Source organism: Ochlerotatus camptorhynchus, unplaced genomic scaffold, assembly GCF_037179485.1.
Source record: "Ochlerotatus camptorhynchus isolate MF236.1 unplaced genomic scaffold, CSIRO-AGI_Acam_v1.1 ptg000209l, whole genome shotgun sequence".
Lineage (NCBI taxonomy): Eukaryota > Metazoa > Arthropoda > Insecta > Diptera > Culicidae > Ochlerotatus > Ochlerotatus camptorhynchus.
Genome location: NW_027040699.1, coordinates 1,176,072 through 1,184,177, shown reverse-complemented (window position 1 = coordinate 1,184,177; position 8,106 = coordinate 1,176,072). Strand labels below are relative to the sequence as shown.

At 38.5% G+C, this 8,106-nt stretch overlaps 1 pseudogene; it reads left to right on the top strand.

Moving 5' to 3' along the window:
• The first annotated feature begins 618 nt into the window (after positions 1-618).
• Positions 619-1,210, top strand: LOC135703108 (proteasomal ubiquitin receptor ADRM1 homolog; annotated as a pseudogene).
• Positions 1,211-8,106: the final 6,896 nt, after the last annotated feature.

Here is an 8,106-nt window from a genome sequence, read left to right as displayed (position 1 = left end):
AGGTGGATCGACCAAGTAGAAGGTGACCTGCGGACCCTTCGCAGACTACGAGGCTGGCGAACTGTGGCCATGGATCGAGTAGAGTGGAGACGACTTCTTCGGACAGCAGAGGACAACAAGGCCTTAGCCTGATTGGTAAGGTAAGTTGTTCACACTTCTATAGAGAACAACTGGTGCAAGTTTGATCAAAGTAGTCGATCGCGTTCAGAAATAATGTCGAATGGAACTCGAAAGCAGAAAACATATTGTGCACAAACACCTGGAAAATCCGGAATGGTCCGGTTCCGAGCTGGCTAAAGTGCTGAAGATGCCGAAAACAACAGTTTGTCGAGTGCTCAAAACCTACATGGAAACCCTGAGTGTGGAGAGGAATCAGCGGACGAGGGGCAAATCACTATATGGTGTGCTGAATCGAAAATACGTTTTGATAAACAAAAATACCTAACAATCTGTTAATACTCGAAAAGTTGCCAATACATCTTAAAATGCACATATTACATTAATACACATAAAATGCATTAAAATGTAGTATATAATTTCAATTATATTTAAATGCACAAAAATACCTTATTTCAGACAAATACGCCACTAATGTGTCAATGCATCAATCAACCAGTAATGCCTTTGAAATACGTCAATCGAGACTTCAATACACGCAAATACGATTTGAACTGTCACCGTATCCTCCTTTCGGATCCGCAGAACTATTTGGCAGAAATGAACTCAACTACTGCGGGTGCCGCACAGCGAGGCAATGTTGATCTCTCTACGGCGGTCAATTCCGAATCCCTTGCGTCGGTTGTCGCAGATCAGGACAAAGTGGATGCCCTAGTGGAACATTTACCCAACATCGAAGGCGATGGTAACAAGAAACAACAACTCAAGGAAACCCAATCCTCACCGCAATTCCAACAAGCGCTGTCCATGTTTTCCAATGCGCTGCAATAGGGACAGCTGGGACCGGTTTCGCAATTTGAGCTGAACACGGAAGCCATGGCAGCAGCCATCAATGGCGATTTGGAACAGTTCATCAATGCTTTAGAGAATGCCCACAAAAAGAACACCGATGCACCGATCGCGATGCGAACAAGAGCAATTAGTCTTCCTCGGAGAGCCCCGAAACAGCAGGGAAGAGAATGGCACCACGGCAGCCAAAACCGAAAAGGATGATGATCAAATGACAGCCCAAGTAACATTGCAGGTTTTATAGCATTCTACAAGTCCAAATCATGATCTACAGAACCCTCATAAAACCAACATTGTTACTTGGGAGGATAGATTTGAACAAACCGTTTTCCGAGGGATTCAATTTTTTTGTTTGCGTGCACTCGATAAAGTCGACAGTGAGCATGCATAAGGGCGTAAACGCGATGATCGATTCTCTTTGTCGATTTTCTCTTTCGTTAATAACTGGCTAGATTTAATGTTTCTCGGTGCGTTTGCTGTTGCTTTTGATTGCCAATACAAACTGTTACAACTCTGCAGTGAACAAATCCTAGAAAACTGTTTCGCTTTGCCGTAGCAATGCAAAAAGAAAATCGATCATCGCATATACACCCTTATGCATGCTCACTGTCAAACTATATTGTTTAAAAATGAAATATTTTACTCTATGCTGCTAATGAACCATAATCAGAACCTTTGGGAACTATCCGTACCTAACGGAATGAGACAGACTGAGAGCTAAAAATTTGCTTAGAAATAAGTGGGGATACTTTTTTTTGTTAGAAAAACGTCGTAAATTTTAATAATTGGTGCCGTCGAATTTATGAATAATCCTACGTCTTCGAATACCTTGGGAGCTAATTCGGGACGTGGAAAAAACCCTCGATCAAATTTCGAAGCCTCCGTGGCTCGCATCGTGGTGCCTTTAGTTCACAAATGTCATTCATACACGAAGAAATAGTTAAAAGTACGTAAAAATGTGAGTAAATATGGTTCATTACACGTTTAGTGCATATTCTACAAATAAATAATCGTCATTACGTAAAATACTAATTATTACACAAAATGGCATTAATCCATTTCAATTCATCAATACGCGTCAAATACGTATCCCCAATACGTTTGGATGAAACGAAAAAACATGAGTGGTCTGCCCTAGGGTCTGCCCCTCGTCAGCGGACCTACGAAAAAACTGGAACCAGGGATCGTCAGCTGCGCAGCAAGGTGTTGATGTGCGTTAAAGCCAACCCCGGTCTTTCGATCCGAGATGTGGCCAGAAGCTACAACGCCAACTTTCAAACGGTGCGGAACATCCTTGCCAGGGAAGGATACCAAGGATAGTTCCAGAGCTGAGCCAAAACATTGAGCACGTTACTTCGGGACCTTCTGGTCTTAGAGTTATGTACCTCTACGGTAACTCTCTTCGGTCCCAAGCTAATCGGCAAGTTTGACAGTTGTCACAAATGACATCAAGATGCCTAACCGAAGTCGATTTGGTTCTAACTAGTTTTCAATCCGACAGGTAGGCTTACTCAGATCGGGCGTTTCCGCTGCCGCTGCCGTTCCGCTTCCGCTATCATTGCGCTTAGGCCTTAAGGCTGTCCACGAGACAGTTGCGATCAGCTGACTTTTTTGTTTACCAAGAACTTTTGACAGATCACAGTAGCCAGGGCTGGTAGTGCTCATCAGATATAATAGTAGTGACTTTAGTGACTAAAATTATGGAAATAGTGACCAAATAGTGACTTGTAAATACTAAATAAGTAACCATTTATATGGTTACTAAGAAATTCAAATACGGTTTGATATTGAAATAAACTGTTTATATCATGGAACTTACAATCAAAATTCATAAATTCCCAAGGGGTAGGTCACTCCGCACACCATTCTTGGGTCATCTTTTTTGACAGTGTGCCGCAAGTATGCTGATTGTGCCGGTATTAGAGCAAGCTGCGATTGTTTGTAAAACACCCATCCCGGCAACCCGGTATTTCTGACACCTTGAATGTTTTGGTTTGAAATCGCAAGGATACATTGCATTGAGGATGACACGGGAAGTGGCGGGTGTGTGAAATTTCGGTGTTTTGTGATCCATAGGGTAATAAAAGTCCTGTGTTTTAGTGTTTTATAATGCCCTCAAAGGCAGACCAGAACACTTAACCTTTCGGCCGGAAAGAGTTGGAACCGGTGGGGAGTATTGTTTGAGACCGACTATAGAGGATGGTGAATAGACTTCTTTAGTTTGTTTTGTGTGAGTTGCAGCATTATTTGAATTAAGGGTACTAATGAGGTCTGATTAACTGCCTCTTTCTCTTGAACCCACTCTGGAACCTAAATTTCGTATTTAGATCTATAAGTGAACTGCTGGTCTGAGTTCCTCTAGTATATTCAATTAGAAGATGTTTCTGAACATACAGTCAAACAGCACGTAATGTTCTGAACAACTTCAATGACAGTTGTCCAGCAGTGCTCCCATTTTATTTACAACAATCTAATGCCTACGAGATTGTGCCGAAGGTATGCCGAAAATGTGCCCAAGCTGTGTAGAATATAATTTCGGCACAATGTGCTGAGTGACTTACCCCTTGTAAATTCCTCTAATTTAATCGAATCTCACAACGGAATCTCCTGTGAAGAGCATTTGAAGTGATTTGAATAATTTACATCTGTATGATGACTAGCAAATAGAAATTCCCATTTTTTTATGAGCTTTAATTTGATTCGGCGTTCGAATTTAAAAAAAAAAATATATCTAGGTAGATAACTTTGATAATTCGCTCTTTTCACAGAATTTCTTCAGAATGATCTTAAGAATTTTTTTTAGGATAATTCCCCTTCTCTTAAACTTAGAGGCAAATAAGCTTTTGCAAAAATTATATTGTATTTTGAAATTCTTCGCAGAACAATCAACAAAATTCTTGAAAATAGATTATTTTCGAAGTTGGAAAGGCTTAACATCAAATATCAGAATAAAAGTGGACATTTTATACGATAGATGAGGAGATGAAAGTAAAGAGTTGATGGTTCCGTTATAGTACGGCAGTGTGAAATTTGTATATAGAAAGAAGAAAGCGAATAAAGGACAATTTTGAGGAAGGTACGAATCGGGTAGAGCATCTCCTTTACCAAGCTCATCCGTTAATGAGGGATGGTGAGGGGAGTTTCCCCCTGCCATCACTGGCAAAAGGGATGTTGTTTCACACTCAAGTCTCTGGCGTAAACATCTACCCGTTTCGTACCTTCCACAAAATTGTCCTTTGCTCGCTCTCTATTTGTATATACAATTTTCACACTGCCGTACTATAACGGAACTATCGACTCTATAATTTAATCTCCTCGTCTATCGTATAAAATCTCCACTTTATGTCTGATTATTTAAAGTAGATTATTTTCGTGTTTCATTGATTCTTCTAGGAACTCCCTGAAGGCTCCTTCCATAAATCCATTTTAAATTTATTTGAATTCTCTTTAGAATTTCCAATTGACCTCAGAAATTTCATAAATTTCTGCTTCGAATAATCTTGGACTTCTCCCCTGCATTCGATTGGAAATTCAATTCGTATTCTCCTTAGAATTTACTTTTCCTCAGATTTCTCAAAACAAAAATCCATCACAGAATAACTTTGAAAATCTTGTCGAATTTTATTTCGTACTCTTAAGAATTCTCTTGGAAGTATCTTCAGAAATCATCCTAGAATTATTTTAGAACTATTTATCCGCAGAGACCATCTTTGAAGTTCACGGGATTTTCATCCAATTTTCATCAGAGCTCCCTTAAGCCAAATTTCAGAACTAATTTTGAATTGTTAGTAGATTTGGACCTAGAATCCTCATCCAATCATTCTTCTCAGAACTCTCGTTAAAATTCACTCTCAATTATATTTGAATTATTTCCAAAATTGTTTCGGAGCTGAATTTTACATCTCTAATAATTTAAACAATAATCAAAAGCGACGCTCATATGTGTTACACCAAGTTTAACTATGTGGGTAAACCTGGCTTAAGATTCAAGCGGAGATAAAGAAACCGGTCATCAGAGCACTTAATGTTACATGAAACTTTCTTACTTTGTACTTTGTTATTCTTCTCTGATATATCTTGGTGTCATCCCTAGAATCCTTTAAAATTCTCTTAAATTTACTTAGTTCTTAATCATCCTTGAAAGACTTTTGAAAATCTATCACAGACAAATACCTTTAGAAAGTTTCCCAGGCTTACAATTTATTTTCTGGGAAAGGAGGTATATTTCCCCCGATTTTTAATCAAAATTGAAGGCATTTCCCAATAGTTTTCCTGGTGTTCTAAACTTTGCGGTTCACTGGTCACCCTGGTCAAAATTTTCAATTTTTAACATATATGTATACTTTGCTAAAACTACTATAGACTTTCTTAGTGCCAATTACCCAATTTAAACATTTTGTTGATATTTTTAAATTTCACTGTATTTTAGTAGTGAAAAGGTGACTTTAGTGACTATTTTTAGGGAAATAGTGACTTTAGTGACTTTTTGGTGTAAAAAGTGACTTTTTAGTGACTGGCTTCAAAATAGTGACCAAGTCACTAAAAAGTGACCTGCTACCAGCCCTGCAGTAGAACCAACGATCAATACGAAACTAACGATTTTAAATTGGCTCACTACTTGACTAGCCTATTGGTCCCAAGCAAACGATTAACGTATCCCATTTTAGTCGAAATTCTAGTACTACACTATGTTTGTTTTGATGCACTATGAAAGTTTGACAGATAAAATGAGGGGTTAATGGATTTTCCTATGTTTCGAGGGGTGAATCGATTAGCTTGGGACCGAAGATAGTACCAGAGCTGAGCCAAAAAGTTGAGCTCGTTTCTTCGGGACCTTCTGGTCTTAGAGTTACCTCTATGGTTATACCATAAACGAAGTGACAGACGGAGCGGCTCGAAAACTTTGGTGACTAACCTGCTATTTCAATTTTTCAGTGTACCACATGGCAACACCATTACTACTATATTGTACCACATGGCCACACTACTACTGGATTGTACTAGCATTTTCACCAAATGTATTAGAATGTTTTGGTTCTATCTCTTTCACTCTACTCAAAACTGAAATGCATAAAAAAATGACGAAATGATACACTCTTTGCACACTGTCAAAGAATCATTGTACACAAAATCAACTTTGTTCAAATCAAAACAAAAAAACTAACCCATCTGGTGGATGATGGCACAAGCTTCCAAGAAAATTCTATTACAGTGACCCACATTATTTTAATGGATTTCTTCGCCAGTTAGTCGTCTGTCACTTCGTTTGTGGTTATACTGTCATGGAGCGACTGTCATCTCTTGTCTTCGCTTTATTTTTGCAAAATGTTGCCGCGCACTTCATGTTTATTCAGTTCCGGTCATACGTTCAAATATTCTCAGCAGCATTGCGGCACTGTATGAAAGTCATTTGTCAAAACATGGTTGCCAGCGAGGGGGGCGACTCTATCTACGATGCAGGAAAAATTGTGTTTTGCTGTGGTTAGCTGCGCGCACGCTGAGTAGATAGAAAGAAGATTGATGATGATTCTGAAAATATCCTGCAAGAAGATGATGCACGATGCAAGTAGATGCGTGAAATTAAAGAAGATTTGTTCGAAGATTGGTTCGCTAGTGTGAGATTTGTTGAGCATCTATAATTGAGATTTAGATGTGTCGCCCCCCTCGGTTGCCAGTGACATTTCCAAAAGATCCCTCAACAACCATGCTGCTTTTTATGACAGAAATTTTCTTTGCGCGTCTCTATCAGCGTTGCCAGATATACCGATTTATCAGTATTTATACCGATTTCCGAACTAGATACCGATATACAGATAAGGTTCATCAGAATACCGATTTTTGAGATATTATACCGATTTATACCGATTTTTTTTTTAAATTATGAAAATTATTATTGCCTGCCGCGCTCGATTTTTGCAGTTAAATTTTGTGAGAGACTTGTTGACATTATTTAACTTCCGGAAGTTTTTATTCACTTTTAAACTTTCTGAAGTTTCATCCAACTTTTCCTGGAATTTTTTCCCACCTTACCTTGGAAGCTCCTTCAGCCTTCGCTCGAATGATTCTTTCATCTTCTCCCGCCAGTTTTTCAACTTTCCCGGCACTTCAAGGATGCTATCAGATTTTTATTGCGGATCCACACTAGCTGCAGGAACATCTAAGAAGTTCTGAAACTTCAGAAAAGTCCAGACTTTTGTGTAAGTTTCGATACATTAAAGACAGTTTCATTAACTTCTGTTAACATTAAAAAAACCGGAAATTTCAGAAAAGTCCAGCGAACTGAGTTCTGAGAAACTCAAGAAATTTTCGGTAACTTCAACAATGTCCTGAGGGGCTCATGCAAGTTTAGGAAACGTAAGGAAAGTTACATGAACATTAGATTATTATGAGAATATTTTATGGGAAGTTCTATGCTTTTTAATGGCACTGTCGATAACGTTTAAAAATTTAAAAAAATCTGGAAGATGAGAGAACTTCAATTCTGATGTTACAATAAATTCAAGAAAATTGTGAAAGCACTTAAGAGATTTCGTAATCTTCAAGAAAATCTAGAGACCTTCAAAGATGATTAGAGACATTCCGGTAGTCTTATTGTAATCCTCGTTGTAATCAGGGAAGTTCCGAGCGCTTCGAGGATGACCAGAGAACTCCAAAACAGCCCATAATTTCAGAAAAATTACAAGAACTATTAAGGAGTTTCGAGGAATTATGGAATATTCATAAGTACCTACATTTCAGGAATGTTCCGAAAACTTCAGGGAAATTTGGGAGTCTTCAGGGATGTTTTATGATTATCAGGAAAATTTTCTGGATCATTTGAACATCCCCCAGGAATCTCTTTCTTCCGGAATTATGTCGTTGTTTCTTTCGACTGTTCCGTAAGCGCTCTGGCTTCCGACTTTCTTCAGATGTTTCTTCCAATCTACCGTAGGAAGTTTCTATCAGCGTCTCCAGGAAGTTTCTTTCGTCTTCTCCAGGAAGTTCAATTAATTTTTTTAGAAATTTCTTTCGTCTTCTTCTGAAAGTTTGACCATAAGGCAAATGTTCAACTTCTATTGGAAGCTTTTTGCGAGCTTCTTCTGGCTTTCCCTGGAAATGTCTACTTCTGGAAATTTACTTCCAATTTACAAAACTTCATCC